The following is a 21074-nucleotide window of genomic DNA, read 5'->3' as shown; positions in this document are numbered from 1 at the left end:
AGGTGTTCCCCCGTTAAATGTCACAGAGATCTGGTGCATTGAAATCTACAAGGTTTCAGCATCAATCTGCACCTTCACTGCGGCAAAAATGTAACTCCTGCTCAGAGCAGGCAATAAACTGACACAGTGCTTTCTTGAATGGGGGCCTCCACGCATTTGCTGGAATAGAGTAATTCTTTTGACGCTAGTTCAGCTTTGTGCCTGTTTAGCGCCAGAGATTCATGAGAATTTCTGATACATACGTGGAAACAGGCACCACGGAACACTGAATCATAAACACAGCCCTGCCAAGGTGTTGTTAGTAGGTTTCAAGGAAGCGCAACAATTCTGATGCATTAGAGATGATGCATCAGCTACTTCTAAATGTGCCCCATAGCCTTGAAAACGTCTACGCTGATAAACAAACAAAAGGGGCATGATCAGGGTTTAGATGTACTAGCTCTGGAATAATTTTCATGCCTGACTGTTTTCCGTTTGAGATTTAGCTAGATAAAAACAAGTTAAACCAAGCAAAATGTATGAAGAGAATAGGCTTACTTTTAGGGCCACAATTCTGAATGGGTGGTATTCACAGGAATAAGCACATATCTCAACACAGAATATCTGTACCTACACGGTGTGGTAAATGTCACCCCATGTTCAGCTGACCTCATAATCAGAGTCTCTGAATATTTTTTATGTAGTGGTGTAATGGTGACACTTTGTGGTATAAAATATATTATTTCATCAATACATTATAATATCCTTATGAACTTCAATATTTAGACTAAATGGACTATTCTATATTTTGTGGTGATACAACATGCGTCTACTAGATGAGATGGATCATCACTTTTCTGGGGATGTTCTCATTGCAAGGCACTATTTGCCAATGTCTGATGTGAGATTCTTCTGTCAACTACAATTAACTTTTTGAAGTGACTTGTGACTATGCACAGCTTTTAAAATTCAATAGGCTTTCTATCCATCTGTTTGGTGATTATTGGGATTTAAAAGACACCACTTACAGCACAAAAGCATGACCTAATAATTGTTCAAGAGATCTGTTGAATTTTTAGTTATGATGCTCTTTCCTAAACATCTTTTTGTTGTGTTCCAGAATATAATTTTCAGAAATAACTTGTCGCAAATATGGTCTATTAGATATTGTTTAAACCTATCATGCATTTTAGGAATACAATTGCTATTCTTAATTCTAACTGGGTGATAGATTTATGAAGTTTTCTTTTCTTATTATCATGAAATTGTTCTCTTCTCTACAGATGTTCCAAGAGGATCCCAACCACTAGCTCCAGGTTCATCACAACCAAGTGAATCACCAAGTGGTACTCAACCAGACAGTGAGTGTTTGATCCACAACACTGAACTATGGGCTGCTCTCAAGTTTCACCATGCTTATACCCATACATTTAAATAACAGGTTTTAGGCTTAGCAATTAATGAAGCTTTGTATTTTTAATTCTGCCAACTGATTTAGATATCATTCACATTAACATTCTCTATAAAAAAAATACCCCTCATCTGTTTGTCACATTCTCTGCCTGAAAAAACTGTAAACACTGCTCTTTTTCCATTAAATGTATCTTCAACACTTTTGCCAAGGTTTATTAATATTTGACAGAAAGAGGTTCAGGAACATAATTTGCTGTGCTGCCTTTCATCAACCTGAGAAAGAAAAAATGTGTCACATTTACTAAGATGTGGGATATTGTTTCTCTCTGCCATCTCACCTTTGACTGTCATGCGTCAATACACATAGCCTTTAAAACTTGTATGTTGATACACAAATAGGCCTATTTACAAGACCCTTGCATCACTGTTTCATCATTTTTTTAGACGCAATGGTGGTGCAAAGCTGTCCCCATATGTTTTCTGCAGTTGCAAAGTTGCACAATTTGACCATTGCGCCAGTTTGTAAAGCCATGTGCCACTTTATATCTGCAGCGGGTATAATGTGTGTAAGGCAGGTGTTCCCCTGTTAAATGTCACAGAGATCTGGTGCATTGAAATCTACAAGGTTTCAGCATGTCAATCTGCACCTTCACTGCGTCAAAAATGTAACTCCTGCTCAGAGCAGGCAATAAACTGACACAGTGCTTTTTTGAATGGGGTCCTCCATGCATTTGCTGGAATAGCGTCATTCTTTTGACGCTAGTTCAGCTTTGTGCCTGTTTAGCACCAGAGATTCATGAGAATTTCTGATACATACGTGGAAACAGGCACCACGGAACACTGAATCATAAACACAGCCCTGCCAAGGTGTTGTTAGTAGGTTTCACGGAAGCGCAACAATTCTGATGCATTAGAGATGATGCATCAGCTACTTCTAAATGTGCCCCATAGCCTTGAAAACGTCTACGCTGATAAACAAACAAAAAGGGCATGATCAGGGTTTAGATGTACTAGCTCTGGAATAATTTTCATGCCTGACTGTTTTCCGTTTGAGATTTAGCTAGATAAAAACAAGTAAAACCAAGCAAAATGTATGAAGAGAATAGGCTTACTTTTAGGGCCACAATTCTGAATGGGTGGTATTCACAGGAATAAGCACATATCTCAACACAGAATATCTGTACTTACACGGTGTGGTAAATGTCACCCCATGTTCAGCTGACCTCATAATCAGAGTCTCTGAATATTTTTTATCTAGTGGTGTAATGGTGACACTTTGTGGTATAAAATATATTATTTCATCAATAAATTATAATATCCTTATGAACTTCAATATTTAGACTAAAAGGACTATTCTATATTTTGTGGTGATACAACATGCGTCTACTAGATGAGATGGATCATCACTTTTCTGGGGATGTTCTCATTGCTGGGCACTATTTGCCAATGTCTCATGTGAGATGTTTCAGTCAACTGCAATTAACTTTTTGAAGTGACATGTGACTATGCACAGCTTTTAAAATTAAAAAGGCTTTCTATCCATGTGTTTGGTGATTATTGGGATTTAAAACACACCACTTACAGCACAAAAGCATGACCTAATAATTGTTCAAGAGATCTGTTGAATTTTTAGTTATGATGCTCTTTCCTAAACATCTTTTTGTTGTGTTCCAGAATATAATTTTCAGAAATAACTTGTCGCAAATATGGTCTATTAGATATTGTTTAAACCTATCATGCATTTTAGGAATACAATTGCTATTCTTAATTTTAACTGGGTGATAGATTTATGAAGCTTCCTTTTTGTTATTTTCATGAAATTGTTCTCTTCTCTACAGATGTTCTAAGAGGATCCCAACCACTAGCTCCAGGTTCATCACAACCAAGTGAATCACCAAGTGGTACTCAACCAGACAGTGAGTGTTTGATCCACAACACTGAACTATGAGCTGCTCTCAAGTTTCACCATGCTTATACCCATACATTTAAATAACAAGTTTTAGGCTTAGCAATGAATGAAGCTTTGTATTTTTAACTCTGCCAACTGATTTAGATATCACTCACATTAACATTCCCTATAAAAAAAACACCCCTCATCTGTTTGTCTCATTCTCTGCCTGAAAAAACTGTAAATACTGCTCTTTTTCCATTAAATGTATCTTCAACACTTTGGCCCAGGTTTATTAATATTTGACAGAAAGAGGTTCAGGAACATAATTTGCTGTGCTGCCTTTCATCAACCTGAGAGAGAAAAAATGTGTCACATTTACTAAGATGTGGGATATTGTTTATCTCTGCCATCTCACCTTTGACTGTCATGCGTCAATACACATAGCCTTTAAAACATGTATGTTGATACACAAAGGGGCCTATTTACAAGACCCTTGCATCACTGCTTCATCATTTTTTTAGACACAATGGTGGTGCAAAGCTGTCCCCATATGTTTTCTGCAGTTGCAAAGTTGCACAAAGGGACCATTGCGCCAGTTTGTAAAGCCATGTGCCACTTTATATCTGCAGCGGGTATAATGTGTGTAAGGCAGGTTTTCCCCCGTTAAATGTCACAGAGATCTGGTGCATTGAAATCTACAAGGTTTCAGCATGTCAATCTGCACCTTCACTGCGTCAAAAATGTAACTCCTGCTCAGAGCAGGCAATAAACTGACACAGTGCTTTCTTGAATGGGGGCCTCCACGCATTTGCTGGAATAGCGTAATTCTTTTGACGCTAGTTCAGCTTTGTGCCTGTTTAGCGCCAGAGATTCATGAGAATTTCTGATACATACGTGGAAACAGGCACCACGGAACACTGAATCATAAACACAGCCCTGCCAAGGTGTTGTTAGTAGGTTTCACGGAAGCGCAACAATTCTGATGCATTAGAGATGATGCATCTGCTACTTCTAAATGTGCCCCATAGCCTTGAAAACGTCTACGCTGATAAACAAACAAAAGGGGCATGATCAGGGTTTAGATGTACTAGCTCTGGAATAATTTTCATGCCTGACTGTTTTCCGTTTGAGATTTAGCTAGATAAAAACAAGTTAAACCAAGCAAAATGTATGAAGAGAATAGGCTTACTTTTAGGGCCACAATTCTGAATGGTTGGTATTCACAGGAATAAGCACTTATCTCAACACAGAATATCTGTACTTGCACGGTGTGGTAAATGTCACCCCATGTTCAGCTGACCTCATAATCAGAGTCTCTGAATATTTTTTATCTAGTGGTGTAATGGTGACACTTTGTGGTATAAAATATATTATTTCATCAATAAATTATAATATCCTTATGAACTTCAATATTTAGACTAAAAGGACTATTCTATATTTTGTGGTGATACAACATGCGTCTACTAGATGAGATGGATCATCACTTTTCTGGGGATGTTCTCATTGCTAGGCACTATTTGCCAATGTCTAATGTGAGATGTTTCAGTCAACTGCAATTAACTTTTTGAAGTGACATGTGACTATGCACAGCTTTTAAAATTAAATAGGCTTTCTATCCATGTGCTGGGTGATTATTGGGATTTAAAAGACACCACTTACAGCACAAAAGCATGACCTAATAATTGTTCAAGAGATCTGTTGAATTTTTAGTTATGATGCTCTTTCCTAATCATCTTTTTGTTGTGTTCCAGAATATAATTTTCAGAAATAACTTGTAGCAAATATGGTCTATTAGATATTGTTTAAACCTATCATGCATTTTAGGAATACAATTGCTATTCTTAATTTTAACTGGGTGATAGATTTATGAAGCTTCCTTTTTGTTATTTTCATGAAATTGTTCTCTTCTCTACAGATGTTCCAAGAGGATCCCAACCACTAGCTCCAGGTTCATCACAACCAAGTGAATCACCAAGTGGTACTCAACCAGACAGTGAGTGTTTGATCCACAACACTGAACTATAGGCTGCTTTCAAGTTTCACCATGCTTATACCCATACATTTAAATAACAAGTTTTAGGCTTAGCAATTAATGAAGCTTTGTATTTTTAACTCTGCCAACTGATTTAGATATCATTCACATTAACATTCCCTATAAAAAAAACACCCCTCATCTGTTTGTCTCATTCTCTGCCTGAAAAAACTGTAAATACTGCTCTTTTTCCATTAAATGTATCTTCAACACTTTGGCCCAGGTTTATTAATATTTGACAGAAAGAGGTTCGGGAACATAATTTGCTGTGCTGCCATTCATCAACCTGAGAGAGAAAAAATGTGTCACATTTACTAAGATGTGGGATATTGTTTATCTCTGCCATCTCACCTTTGACTGTCATGCGTCAATACACATAGCCTTTAAAACATGTATGTTGATACACAAAGGGGCCTATTTACAAGACCCTTGCATCACTGCTTCATCATTTTTTTAGACACAATGGTGGTGCAAAGCTGTCCCCATACGTTTTCTGCAGTTGCAAAGTTGCACAAAGGGACCATTGCGCCAGTTTGTAAAGCCATGTGCCACTTTATATCTGCAGCGGGTATAATGTGTGTAAGGCAGGTGTTCCCCCGTTAAATGTCACAGAGATCTGGTGCATTGAAATCTACAAGGTTTCAGCATGTCAATCTGCACCTTCGCTGCGTCAAAAATGTAACTCCTGCTCAGAGCAGGCAATAAACTGACACAGTGCTTTCTTGAATGGGGGCCTCCACGCATTTGCTGGAATAGCGTAATTCTTTTGACGCTAGTTCAGCTTTGTGCCTGTTTAGCGCCAGAGATTCATGAGAATTTCTGATACATACGTGGAAACAGGCACCACGGAACACTGAATCATAAACACAGCCCTGCCAAGGTGTTGTTAGTAGGTTTCACGGAAGCGCAACAATTCTGATGCATTAGAGATGATGCATCTGCTACTTCAAAATGTGCCCCATAGCCTTGAAAACATCTACGCTGATAAACAAACAAAAGGGGCATGATCAGGGTTTAGATGTACTAGCTCTGGAATAATTTTCATGCCTGACTGTTTTCCGTTTGAGATTTAGCTAGATAAAAACAAGTTAAACCAAGCAAAATGTATGAAGAGAATAGGCTTACTTTTAGGGCCACAATTCTGAATGGTTGGTATTCACAGGAATAAGCACTTATCTCAACGCAGAATATCTGTACTTACACGGTGTGGTAAATGTCACCCCATGTTCAGCTGACCTCATAATCAGAGTCTCTGAATATTTTTTATCTAGTGGTGTAATGGTGACACTTTGTGGTATAAAATATATTATTTCATCAATAAATTATAATATCCTTATGAACTTCAGTATTTAGACTAAAAGGACTATTCTATATTTTGTGGTGATACAACATGCGTCTACTAGATGAGATGGATCATCACTTTTCTGGGGATGTTCTCATTGCTAGGCACTATTTGCCAATGTCTAATGTGAGATGTTTCAGTCAACTGCAATTAACTTTTTGAAGTGACATGTGACTATGCACAGCTTTTAAAATTAAATAGGCTTTCTATCCATGTGTTTGGTGATTATTGGGATTTAAAAGACACCACTTACAGCACAAAAGCATGACCTAATAATTGTTCAAGAGATCTGTTGAATTTTTAGTTATGATGCTCTTTCCTAATCATCTTTTTGTTGTGTTCCAGAATATAATTTTCAGAAATAACTTGTCGCAAATATGGTCTATTAGATATTGTTTAAACCTATCATGCATTTTAGGAATACAATTGCTATTCTTAATTTTAACTGGGTGATAGATTTATGGAGCTTCCTTTTTGTTATTTTCATGAAATTGTTCTCTTCTCTACAGATGTTCCAAGAGGATCCCAACCACTAGCTCCAGGTTCATCACAACCAAGTGAATCACCAAGTGGTACTCAACCAGACAGTGAGTGTTTGATCCACAACACTGAACTATGGGCTGCTCTCAAGTTTCACCATGCTTATACCCATACATTTAAATAACAAGTTTTAGGCTTAGCAATTAATGAAGCTTTGTATTTTTAACTCTGCCAACTGATTTAGATATCATTCACATTAACATTCCCTATAAAAAAAACACCCCTCATCTGTTTGTCTCATTCTCTGCCTGAAAAAACTGTAAATACTGCTCTTTTTCCATTAAATGTATCTTCAACACTTTGGCCCAGGTTTATTAATATTTGACAGAAAGAGGTTCGGGAACATAATTTGCTGTGATGACTTTCATCAACCTGAGAGAGAAAACATGTGTCACATTTACTAAGATATGGGATATTGTTTCTCTCTGCCATCTCACCTTTGACTGTCATGCGTCAATACACATAGCCTTTAAAACATGTATGTTGATACACAAAGGGGCCTATTTACAAGACCCTTGCATCACTGTTTCATCATTTTTTTAGACGCAACGGTGGTGCAAAGCTGTCCCCATACGTTTTCTGCAGTTGCAAAGTTGCACAAAGGGACCATTGCGCCAGTTTGTAAAGCTATGTGCCACTTTATATCTGCAGCGGGTATAATGTGTGTAAGGCAGGTGTTCCCCCGTTAAATGTCACAGAGATCTGGTGCATTGAAATCTACAAGGTTTCAGCATGTCAATCTGCACCTTCACTGCGTCAAAAATGTATCTCCTGAACAGAGCAGGCAATAAACTGACACAGTGCTTTCTTGAATGGGGGCCTCCACGCATTTGCTGGAATAGCGTAATTCTTTTGACGCTAGTTCAGCTTTGTGCCTGTTTAGTGCCAGAGATTCATGAGAATTTCTGATACATACGTGGAAACAGGCACCACGGAACACTGAATCATAAACACAGCCCTGCCAAGGTGTTGTTAATAGGTTTCACGGAAGCGCAACAATTCTGATGCATTAGAGATGATGCATCAGCTACTTCTAAATGTGCCCCATAGCCTTGAAAACGTCTACGCTGATAAACAAACAAAAGGGGCATGATCAGGGTTTAGATATACTAGCTCTGGAATAATTTTCATGCCTGACTGTTTTCCGTTTGAGATTTAGCTAGATAAAAACAAGTTAAACCAAGCAAAATGTATGAAGAGAATAGGCTTACTTTTAGGGCCACAATTCTGAATGGGTGGTATTCACAGGAATAAGCACATATCTCAACACAGAATATCTGTACTTACACGGTGTGGTAAATGTCACCCCATGTTCAGCTGACCTCATAATCAGAGTCTCTGAATATTTTTTATGTAGTGGTGAAATGGTGACACTTTGTGGTATAAAATATATTATTTCATCAATAAATTATAATATCCTTATGAACTTCAATATTTAGACTAAATGGACTATTCTATATTTTGTGGTGATACAACATGCATCTACTAGATGAGATGGATCATCAGTTTTCTGGGGATGTTCTCATTGCTAGGCACTATTTGCCAATGTCTGATGTTAGATTCTTCTGTCAACTACAATTAACTTTTTGAAGTGACTTGTGACTATGCACAGCTTTTAAAATTTAATAGGCTTTCAATCCATCTGTTTGGTGATTATTGGGATTTAAAAGACACCACTTACAGCACAAAAGCATGACCTAATAATTGTTCAAGAGATCTGTTGAATTTTTAGTTATGATGCTCTTTCCTAAACATCTTTTTGTTGTGTTCCAGAATATAATTTTCAGAAATAACTTGTTGCAAATATGGTCTATTAGATATTGTTTAAACCTATCATGCATTTTAGGAATACAATTGCTATTCTTAATTCTAACTGGGTGATAGACTTATGAAGTTTACTTTTCTTATTTTCATGAAATTGTTCTCTTCTCTACAGATGTTCCAAGAGGATCCCAACCACTAGCTCCAGGTTCATCACAACCAAGTGAATCACCAAGTGGTACTCAACCAGACAGTGAGTTTTTGATCCACAACACTGAACTATGGGCTGTTCTCAAGTTTCACCATGCTTATACCCATACATTTAAATAACAAGTTTTAGGCTTAGCAATGAATGAAGCTTTGTATTTTTAACTCTGCCAACTGATTTAGATATCATTCACATTAACATTCCCTATAAAAAAAAACACCCCTCATCTGTTTGTCTCATTCTCTGCCTGAAAAAACTGTAAATACTGCTCTTTTTCCATTAAATGTATCTTCAACACTTTGGCCCAGGTTTATTAATATTTGACAGAAAGAGGTTCAGGAACATAATTTGCTGTGCTGCCTTTCATCAACCTGAGAGAGAAAAAATGTGTCACATTTACTAAGATGTGGGATATTGTTTATCTCTGCCATCTCACCTTTGACTGTCATGCGTCAATACACATAGCCTTTAAAACATGTATGTTGATACACAAAGGGGCCTATTTACAAGACCCTTGCATCACTGTTTCATCATTTTTTTAGACGCAATGGTGGTGCAAAGCTGTCCCCATATGTTTTCTGCAGTTGCAAAGTTGCACAATGGGACCATTGCGCCAGTTTGTAAAGCCATGTGCCACTTTATATCTGCAGCGGGTATAATGTGTGAAAGGCAGGTGTTCCCCCGTTAAATGTCACAGAGATCTGGTGCATTGAAATCTACAAGGTTTCAGCATCAATCTGCACCTTCACTGCGTCAAAAATGTAACTCCTGCTCAGAGCAGGCAATAAACTGACACAGTGCTTTCTTGAATGGGGGCCTCCACGCATTTGCTGGAATAGCGTAATTCTTTTGACGCTAGTTCAGCTTTGTGCCTGTTTAGCGCCAGAGATTCATGAGAATTTCTGATACATACGTGGAAACAGGCACCACGGAACACTGAATCATAAACACAGCCCTGCCAAGGTGTTGTTAGTAGGTTTCACGGAAGCGCAACAATTCTGATGCATTAGAGATGATGCATCAGCTACTTCTAAATGTGCCCCATAGCCTTGAAAACGTCTACGCTGATAAACAAACAAAAGGGGCATGATCAGGGTTCAGATGTACTAGCTCTGGAATAATTTTCATGCCTGACTGTTTTCCGTTTGAGATTTAGCTAGATAAAAACAAGTTAAACCAAGCAAAATGTATGAAGAGAATAGGCTTACTTTTAGGGCCACAATTCTGAATGGGTGGTATTCACAGGAATAAGCACATATCTCAACACAGAATATCTGTACTTACACGGTGTGGTAAATGTCACCCCATGTTCAGCTGACCTCATAATCAGAGTCTCTGAATATTTTTTATCTAGTGGTGTAATGGTGACACTTTGTGGTATAAAATATATTATTTCACCAATAAATTATAATATCCTTATGAACTTCAATATTTAGACTAAAAGGACTATTCTATATTTTGTGGTGATACAACATGCGTCTACTAGATGAGATGGATCATCACTTTTCTGGGGATGTTCTCATTGCTGGGCACTATTTGCCAATGTCTCATGTGAGATGTTTCAGTCAACTGCAATTAACTTTTTGAAGTGACATGTGACTATGCACAGCTTTTAAAATTAAAAAGGCTTTCTATCCATGTGTTTGGTGATTATTGGGATTTAAAACACACCACTTACAGCACAAAAGCATGACCTAATAATTGTTCAAGAGATCTGTTGAATTTTTAGTTATGATGCTCTTTCCTAAACATCTTTTTGTTGTGTTCCAGAATATAATTTTCAGAAATAACTTGTCGCAAATATCGTCTATTAGATATTGTTTAAACCTATCATGCATTTTAGGAATACAATTGTGTGAGAAACTAGGGCTGATTGCAGAGGCCCCATAACTTTTTGCCCCCATTTTCCACTTTATGCTGGTGTTTTCCTGACTCTGATGGTGCCCTGGGTACTGCTAACTAGTCCCAGGGCCTGTGCTCTGTGTAAAATGGATATGCAAATTAGGCTAATTATAATTGGCTAAGTTAACCTACCTATAAGTCCCTAGTATATGGTAGGGCATGTAGGTTTAGGGACCACAGCATAGGTGGTGCACACCTAGGTGCATTGCTGAGGTGCCCAGTGTCATTTTAAAAGCAAGCCTGCCTTGCTGGCTGCTTTTAAATTAAAGTTATATGCAAATTCGACTTTGGAATTAAAGGTACTTCCAAAGTCTTAAACTACCTTATTTTTACATATAAGTCACCCCTAAGGTGTGCCCTATGTGCCCCTAGGGCTGGGTGCCATGTAACTATAAGCAGGGACTTTATAAAAATAGATTTATAAGCCCTGGTGAGGTAAAAACAGCCAAATTCGTTTTTCCCTCATTGAAGTAAATGGCCTTCATTGGCTAGAATGGGCAGACTTTATTTTAAATTTTAAAGTCTCCTTAAATGTTACATACCAAGAATTTGGTATCAAATTGATTGTTATAATAAATCCAACAACTTCCAGTTGTTGGATTTAATATAACCAGTCCAGGTAAAAAGTTTAGACTTTACCTAAAAAGTTGCCAATTTCAGCTCTGCATTGTTTTTGCTGCTGTGCTCTGATTGGCCACCCTGCAGCAGCTTCTGCCAGGCTACTTTAATGAGGTGTGAAGTGGCCTGGCTTCACACAAAGGAATGTGCTTGGGGGAGAGAATCTCCCCTCAGCAGATGGTGAGGCAGGAAGGGGGAGGGCTGCCAAACTGGTCTTCAAAGGCAGAGAAGGACATCTGGAGCACCCAGCAACACCCCCACATCCTGCAAACCCAGACAGCTAGGTTCCCCCTTGATTAGATTAGGAGAGGGCAGGAGAGGGGTGTGTTTATGATTTTTAGCCACACCAGTGGGTGGGCTCAGACAGATCTCTCCTCCAAAAATCAGATTCATCCATTTTGGATTTTTAGAGACTGTTGCCTTCTGGGATGGATTTTTGCCACACTTCCCAGGAAGTGGTCATCACTGGGGGACGACCCTGTCCCTGATTGGAGAACCAGGGCCCCCCTGCTTTTCACCCAGGAGCAAGGATAAAACTGGCAGACCTGCACCCACGCCTCAGATCCCCTCCAGAATTCAACAAGAAAGGAACTAAAGAAGAAGAAGGACTGCCCTGCTGGACCCCTGGCCTGCACCTGGACCCTGCACTCAGAAGGACTGCACCAGCTGCACACTTGGGCTTCACCACAAGAAGGACTTTGCCTGGCTTCAATTGGTTCAATGAGGGACTCCCTGTTTGCTACAGGTGAAAAATTGCTAAACCAGAGTCCCCTGCACCAACTCCTGAAGAAAGCGACCAGCTGACCACTGTCCAGTGGCCAAAAAGGAGTTTGCGCCAGGTGCATTCTGGGAGTTGAAGTCCGCACCCCCAAGGACCATCACAGAACTTCTGGACCCTTGGGGTGAGCTGTGGACCCCAAAAGAACCTTAAAAGAACATCTGGGTGAAGCCCCAGAAGTTTGGAAAAGATTGGAGAATTTTTGAAACAAAGCTCCATAAAGTGACCGACCCGACTCGGAAATTCTAGCCGGCTTGCCTCAACCGCGACCCGGCCTGACTTCGTGGTTCGTCCCGGTAAAGAAAAACATCCAAAAAAGAGACTAAGTCCGAACGTAAAAAGTTGACCGGGACCTCCCAGCCATCGTATCCGAGAAGGGCTCCATGGACGTCGGATCAAGATCCAGGTTTACCCCGGTCGCAGGATTTTCATCTCGAAAAAACGACTAAGTCCGAAGGTAAAAATCACCACCGAGGAAACCGACTTCGCGTATCCGGACAAGGGCTCCAGGAGGTCGGATCCAACTGGCAGGTTCGTCCCGGGGAAGAAAAACATCAAAAAAGAGACTAAGTCAGAAGGTAACTTTTTAACCGAGGCCTCCCGCGACTTGTAGCCGAACAGGGCTCCATCGCGGTCGGCCTGAAAGTTTGACTTTGCCCCGGTCCTGGTGCAACCAGATGACCCGATTGGCGCTTTTTGTTTCTAAGCGCTAGAAAATAATAATACTTTAAAAATTCATATCTCCGGTTCCCCTGAACCGATTTTAATCGTTTTTGTGTCATTTTAAAGATAAAAATATAAGCTATTTTTATAAATTGGTTTTGGATTTTTAAACTGTTTCCTGTGTTTTATTTAATTACTGTTTTGTGATATTTGAATGCTTTACACTTTGTCTCCTAAGTTAAGCCTTGACGCTCGATGCCAAGCTACCAAGGGTAGAGCTGGGATTAATTTACAGAGACCTAACTGTACCTATGTGGAGGTTAGTGGCTTGTTGCTAGGTGTAGGTACCTACCTGCCCTACCAATAACCCATTTTCCAACAAATTGCTATTCTTAATTTTAACTGGGTGATAGATTTATGAAGCTTCCTTTTTGTTATTTTCATGAAATTGTTCTCTTCTCTACAGATGTTCCAAGAGGATCCCAACCACTAGCTCCAGGTTCATCACAACCAAGTGAATCACCAAGTGGTACTCAACCAGACAGTGAGTGTTTGATCCACAACACTGAACTATGAGCTGCTCTCAAGTTTCACCATGCTTATACCCATACATTTAAATAACAAGTTTTAGGCTTAGCAATGAATGAAGCTTTGTATTTTTAACTCTGCCAACTGATTTAGATATCACTCACATTAACATTCCCTATAAAAAAACACCCCTCATCTGTTTGTCTCATTCTCTGCCTGAAAAAACTGTAAATACTGCTCTTTTTCCATTAAATGTATCTTCAACACTTTGGCCCAGGTTTATTAATATTTGACAGAAAGAGGTTCAGGAACATAATTTGCTGTGCTGCCTTTCATCAACCTGAGAGAGAAAAAATGTGTCACATTTACTAAGATGTGGGATATTGTTTATCTCTGCCATCTCACCTTTGACTGTCATGCGTCAATACACATAGCCTTTAAAACATGTATGTTGATACACAAAGGGGCCTATTTACAAGACACTTGCATCACTGCTTCATCATTTTTTTAGACACAATGGTGGTGCAAAGCTGTCCCCATATGTTTTCTGCAGTTGCAAAGTTGCACAAAGGGACCATTGCGCCAGTTTGTAAAGCCATGTGCCACTTTATATCTGCAGCGGGTATAATGTGTGTAAGGTAGGTGTTCCCCCGTTAAATGTCACAGAGATCTGGTGCATTGAAATCTACAAGGTTTCAGCATGTCAATCTGCACCTTCACTGCGTCAAAAATGTAACTCCTGCTCAGAGCAGGCAATAAACTGACACAGTGCTTTCTTGAATGGGGGCCTCCATGCATTTGCTGGAATAGCGTAATTCTTTTGACGCTAGTTCAGCTTTGTGCCTGTTTAGCGCCAGAGATTCATGAGAATTTCTGATACATACGTGGAAACAGGCACCACGGAACACTGAGTCATAAACACAGCCCTGCCAAGGTGTTGTTAGTAGGTTTCACGGAAGCGCAACAATTCTGATGCATTAGAGATGATGCATCTGCTACTTCTAAATGTGCCCCATAGCCTTGAAAACGTCTACGCTGATAAACAAACAAAAGGGGCATGATCAGGGTTTAGATGTACTAGCTCTGGAATAATTTTCATGCCTGACTGTTTTCCGTTTGAGATTTAGCTAGGTAAAAACAAGTTAAACCAAGCAAAATGTATGAAGAGAATAGGCTTACTTTTAGGGCCACAATTCTGAATGGTTGGTATTCACAGGAATAAGCACTTATCTCAACACAGAATATCTGTACTTACACGGTGTGGTAAATGTCACCACATGTTCAGCTGACCTCATAATCAGAGTCTCTGAATATTTTTTATCTAGTGGTGTAATGGTGACACTTTGTGGTATAAAATATATTATTTCATCAATAAATTATAATATCCTTATGAACTTCAATATTTAGACTAAAAGGACTATTCTATATTTTGTGGTGATACAACATGCGTCTACTAGATGAGATGGATCTTCACTTTTCTGTGGATGTTCTGATTGCTAGGCACTATTTGCCAATGTCTAATGTGAGATGTTTCAGTCAACTGCAATTAACTTTTTGAAGTGACATGTGACTATGCACAGCTTTTAAAATTAAATAGGCTTTCTATCCATGTGTTTGGTGATTATTGGGATTTAAAAGACACCACTTACAGCACAAAAGCATGACCTAATAATTGTTCAAGAGATCTGTTGAATTTTTAGTTATGATGCTCTTTCCTAAACATCTTTTTGTTGTGTTCCAGAATATAATTTTCAGAAATAACTTGTCGCAAATATGGTCTATTAGATATTGTTTAAACCTATCATGCATTTTAGGAATACAATTGCTATTCTTAATTTTAACTGGGTGATAGATTTATGAAGCTTCCTTTTTGTTATTTTCATGAAATTGTTCTCTTCTCTACAGATGTTCCAAGAGGATCCCAACCACTAGCTCCAGGTTCATCACAACCAAGTGAATCACCAAGTGGTACTCAACCAGACAGTGAGTGTTTGATCCACAACACTGAACTATGGGCTGCTCTCAAGTTTCACCATGCTTATACCCATACATCTAAATAACAAGTTTTAGGCTTAGCAATTAATGAAGCTTTGTATTTTTAACTCTGCCAACTGATTTAGATATCATTCACATTAACGTTCCCTATAAAAAAAAACACCCCTCATCTGTTTGTCTCATTCTCTGCCTGAAAAAACTGTAAATACTGCTCTTTTTCCATTAAATGTATCTTCAACACTTTGGCCCAGGTTTATTAATATTTGACAGAAAGCAGTTCAGGAACATAATTTGCTGTTCTGCCTTTCATCAACCTGAGAGAGAAAAAATGTTTCACATTTACTAAGATGTGGGATATTGTTTATCTCTGCCATCTCACCTTTGACTGTCATGCGTCATTACACATAGCCTTTAAAACATGTATGTTGATACACAAAGGGGCCTATTTACAAGACCCTTGCATCCCTGCTTCATAATTTGTTTAGACGCAATGGTGGTGCAAAGCTGTCCCCATACGTCTTCTGCAGTTGCAAAGTTGCACAAAGGGACCATTGCGCCAGTTTGTAAAGCCATGTGCCACTTTATATCTGCAGCGGGTATGATGTGTGTAAGGCAGGTGTTCCCCCGGTATATGTCACAGAGATCTGGTGCATTGAAATCTACAAGGTTTCAGCATGTCAATCTGCACCTTCACTGCGTCAAAAATGTAACTCCTGCTCAGAGCAGGCAATAAACTGACACAGTGCTTTCTTGAATGGGGGCCTCCACGCATTTGCTGGAATAGCGTAATTCTTTTGACGCTAGTTCAGCTTTGTGCCTGTTTAGCGCCAGAGATTCATGAGAATTTCTGATACATACGTGGAAACAGGCACCACGGAACAATGAATCATAAACACAGCCCTGCCAAGGTGTTGTTAGTAGGTTTCACGGAAGCGCAACAATTCTGATGCATTAGAGATGATGCATCAGCTACTTCTAAATGTGCCCCATAGCCTTGAAAACGTCTACGCTGATAAACAAACAAAAGGGGCATGATCAGGGTTTAGATGTACTAGCTCTGGAATAATTTTCATGCCTGACTGTTTTCCGTTTGAGATTTAGCTAGATAAAAACAAGTTAAACCAAGCAAAATGTATGAAGAGAATGGGCTTACTTTTAGGGCCACAATTCTGAATGGGTGGTATTCACAGGAATAAGCACTTATCTCAACACAGAATATCTGTACTTACACGGTGTGGTAAATGTCACCCCATGTTCAGCTGACCTCATAATCAGAGTCTCTGAATATTTTTTATCTAGTGGTGTAATGGTGACACTTTGTGGTATAAAATATATTATTTTATCAATATATTATAATATCCTTATGAACTTCAATATTTAGACTAAATGGACTATTCTATATTTTGTGGTGATACAACATGCGTCTACTAGATGAGATGGATCATCACTTTTCTGGGGATGTTCTCATTGCTAGGCACTATTTGCCAATGTCTGATGTGAGATTCTTCTGTCAACTACAATTAACTTTTTGAAGTGACTTGTGACTATGCACAGCTTTTAAAATTTAATAGGCTTTCTATCCATCTGTTTGGTGATTATTGGGATTTAAAAGACACCACTTACAGCACAAAAGCATGACCTAATAATTGTTCAAGAGATCTGTTGAATTTTTAGTTATGATGCTCTTTCCTAAACATCTTTTTGTTGTGTTCCAGAATATAATTTTCAGAAATAACTTGTTGCAAATATGGTCTATTAGATATTGTTTAAACCTATCATGCATTTTTGGAATACAATTGCTATTCTTAATTCTAACTGGGTGATAGATTTATGAAGTTTACTTTTCTTATTTTCATGAAATTGTTCTCTTCTCTACAGATGTTCCAAGAGGATCCCAACCACTAGCTCCAGGTTCATCACAACCAAGTGAATCACCAAGTGGTACTCAACCAGACAGTGAGTTTTTGATCCACAACACTGAACTATGGGCTGCTCTCATGTTTCACCATGCTTATACCCATACATTTAAATAACAAGTTTTAGGCTTAGCAATGAATGAAGCTTTGTATTTTTAACTCTGCCAACTGATTTAGATATCATTCACATTAACATTCCCTATAAAAAAACACCCCTCATCTGTTTGTCACATTCTCTGCCTGAAAAAACTGTAAACACTGCTCTTTTTCCATTAAATGTATCTTCAACACTTTGGCCCAGGTTTATTAATATTTGACAGAAAGCAGTTCAGGAACATAATTTGATGTTCTGCCTTTCATCAACCTGAGAGAGAAAAAATGTTTCACATTTACTAAGATGTGGGATATTGTTTATCTCTGCCATCTCACCTTTGACTGTCATGCGTCATTACACATAGCCTTTAAAACATGTATGTTGATACACAAAGGGGCCTATTTACAAGACCCTTGCATCCCTGCTTCATAATTTGTTTAGACGCAATGGTGGTGCAAAGCTGTCCCCATACGTCTTCTGCAGTTGCAAAGTTGCACAAAGGGACCATTGCGCCAGTTTGTAAAGCCATGTGCCACTTTATATCTGCAGCGGGTATGATGTGTGTAAGGCAGGTGTTCCCCCGGTAAATGTCACAGAGATCTGGTGCATTGAAATCTACAAGGTTTCAGCATGTCAATCTGCACCTTCACTGCGTCAAAAATGTAACTCCTGCTCAGAGCAGGCAATAAACTGACACAGTGCTTTCTTGAATGGGGGCCTCCACGCATTTGCTGGAATAGCGTAATTCTTTTGACGCTAGTTCAGCTTTGTGCCTGTTTAGCGCCAGAGATTCATGAGAATTTCTGATACATACGTGGAAACAGGCACCACGGAACACTGAATCATAAACACAGCCCTGCCAAGGTGTTGTTAGTAGGTTTCACGGAAGTGCAACAATTCTGATGCATTAGAGATGATGCATCAGCTACTTCTAAATGTGCCCCATAGCCTTGAAAACGTCTACGCTGATAAACAAACAAAAGGGGCATGATCTAATAATTGTTCAAGAGATCTGTTGAATTTTTTGTTATGATGCTCTTTCCTAAACATCTTTTTGTTGTGTTCCAGAATATAATTTTCAGAAATAACTTGTTGCAAATATGGTCTATTAGATATTGTTTAAACCTATCATGCATTTTAGGAATACAATTGCTATTCTTAATTTTAACTGGGTGATAGATTTATGAAGCTTCCTTTTTGTTATTTTCATGAAATTGTTCTCTTCTGTACAGATGTTCCAAGAGGATCCCAACCACTAGCTCCAGGTTCATCACAACCAAGTGAATCACCAAGTGGTACTCAACCAGACAGTGAGTGTTTGATCCACAACACTGAACTATGGGCTGCTCTCAAGTTTCACCATGCTTATACCCATACATCTAAATAACAAGTTTTAGGCTTAGCAATTAATGAAGCTTTGTATTTTTAACTCTGCCAACTGATTTATATATCATTCACATTAACGTTCCCTATAAAAAAAACACCCCTCATCTGTTTGTCTCATTCTCTGCCTGAAAAAACTGTAAATACTGCTCTTTTTCCATTAAATGTATCTTCAACACTTTGGCCCAGGTTTATTAATATTTGACAGAAAGCAGTTCAGGAACATAATTTGCTGTTCTGCCTTTCATCAACCTGAGAGAGAAAAAATGTTTCACATTTACTAAGATGTGGGATATTGTTTATCTCTGCCATCTCACCTTTGACTGTCATGCGTCATTACACATAGCCTTTAAAACATGTATGTTGATACACAAAGGGGCCTATTTACAAGACCCTTGCATCCCTGCTTCATAATTTGTTTAGACGCAATGGTGGTGCAAAGCTGTCCCCATACGTCTTCTGCAGTTGCAAAGTTGCACAAAGGGACCATTGCGCCAGTTTGTAAAGCCATGTGCCACTTTATATCTGCAGCGGGTATGATGTGTGTAAGGCAGGTGTTCCCCCGGTAAATGTCACAGAGATCTGGTGCATTGAAATCTACAAGGTTTCAGCATGTCAATCTGCACCTTCACTGCGTCAAAAATGTAACTCCTGCTCAGAGCAGGCAATAAACTGACACAGTGCTTTCTTGAATGGGGGCCTCCACGCATTTGCTGGAATAGCGTAATTCTTTTGACGCTAGTTCAGCTTTGTGCCTGTTTAGCGCCAGAGATTCATGAGAATTTCTGATACATACGTGGAAACAGGCACCACGGAACACTGAATCATAAACACAGCCCTGCCAAGGTGTTGTTAGTAGGTTTCACGGAAGCGCAACAATTCTGATGCATTAGAGATGATGCATCAGCTACTTCTAAATGTGCCCCATAGCCTTGAAAATGTCTACGCTGATAAACAAACAAAAGGGGCATGATCTAATAATTGTTCAAGAGATCTGTTGAATTTTTTGTTATGATGCTCTTTCCTAAACATCTTTTTGTTGTGTTCCAGAATATAATTTTCAGAAATAACTTGTTGCAAATATGGTCTATTAGATATTGTATAAACCTATCATGCATTTTAGGAATACAATTGCTATTCTTAATTCTAACTGGGTGATAGATTTATGAAGTTTACTTTTCTTATTTTCATGAAATTGTTCTCTTCTCTACAGATGTTCCAAGAGGATCCCAACCACTAGCTCCAGGTTCATCACAACCAAGTGAATCACCAAGTGGTACTCAACCAGACAGTGAGTTTTTGATCCACAACACTGAACTATGGGCTGCTCTCAAGTTTCACCATGCTTATGCCCATACATTTAAATAACAAGTTTTAGGCTTAGCAATGAATGAAGCTTTGTATTTTTAACTCTGCCAACTGATTTAGATATCATTCACATTAACATTCTCTATAAAAAAAACACCCCTCATCTGTTTGTCACATTCTCTGCCTGAAAAAACTGTAAACACTGCTCTTTTTCCATTAAATGTATCTTCAACACTTTTGCCCAGGTTTATTAATATTTGACGTAAAGAGGTTCAGGAACATAATTTGCTGTGCTGCCTTTCATCAACCTGAGAAAGAAAAAATGTGTCACATTTACTAAGATGTGGGATATTGTTTCTCTCTGCCATCTCACCTTTGACTGTCATGCGTCAATACACATAGCCTTTAAAACATGTATGTTGATACACAAAGGGGCCTATTTACAAGACCCTTTCATCACTGTTTCATCATTTTTTTAGACGCAATGGTGGTGCAAAGCTGTCCCCATATGTTTTCTGCAGTTGCAAAGTTGCACAATGGGACCATTGCGCCAGTTTGTAAAGCCATGTGCCACTTTATATCTGCAGCGGGTATAATGTGTGTAAGGCAGGTGTTCCCCCGTTAAATGTCACAGAGATCTGGTGCATTGAAATCTACAAGGTTTCAGCATGTCAATCTGCACCTTCACTGCGTCAAAAATGTAACTCCTGCTCAGAGCAGGCA

Source organism: Pleurodeles waltl, chromosome 7, assembly GCF_031143425.1.
Source record: "Pleurodeles waltl isolate 20211129_DDA chromosome 7, aPleWal1.hap1.20221129, whole genome shotgun sequence".
Lineage (NCBI taxonomy): Eukaryota > Metazoa > Chordata > Amphibia > Caudata > Salamandridae > Pleurodeles > Pleurodeles waltl.
This window is presented reverse-complemented; position numbering follows the sequence as displayed.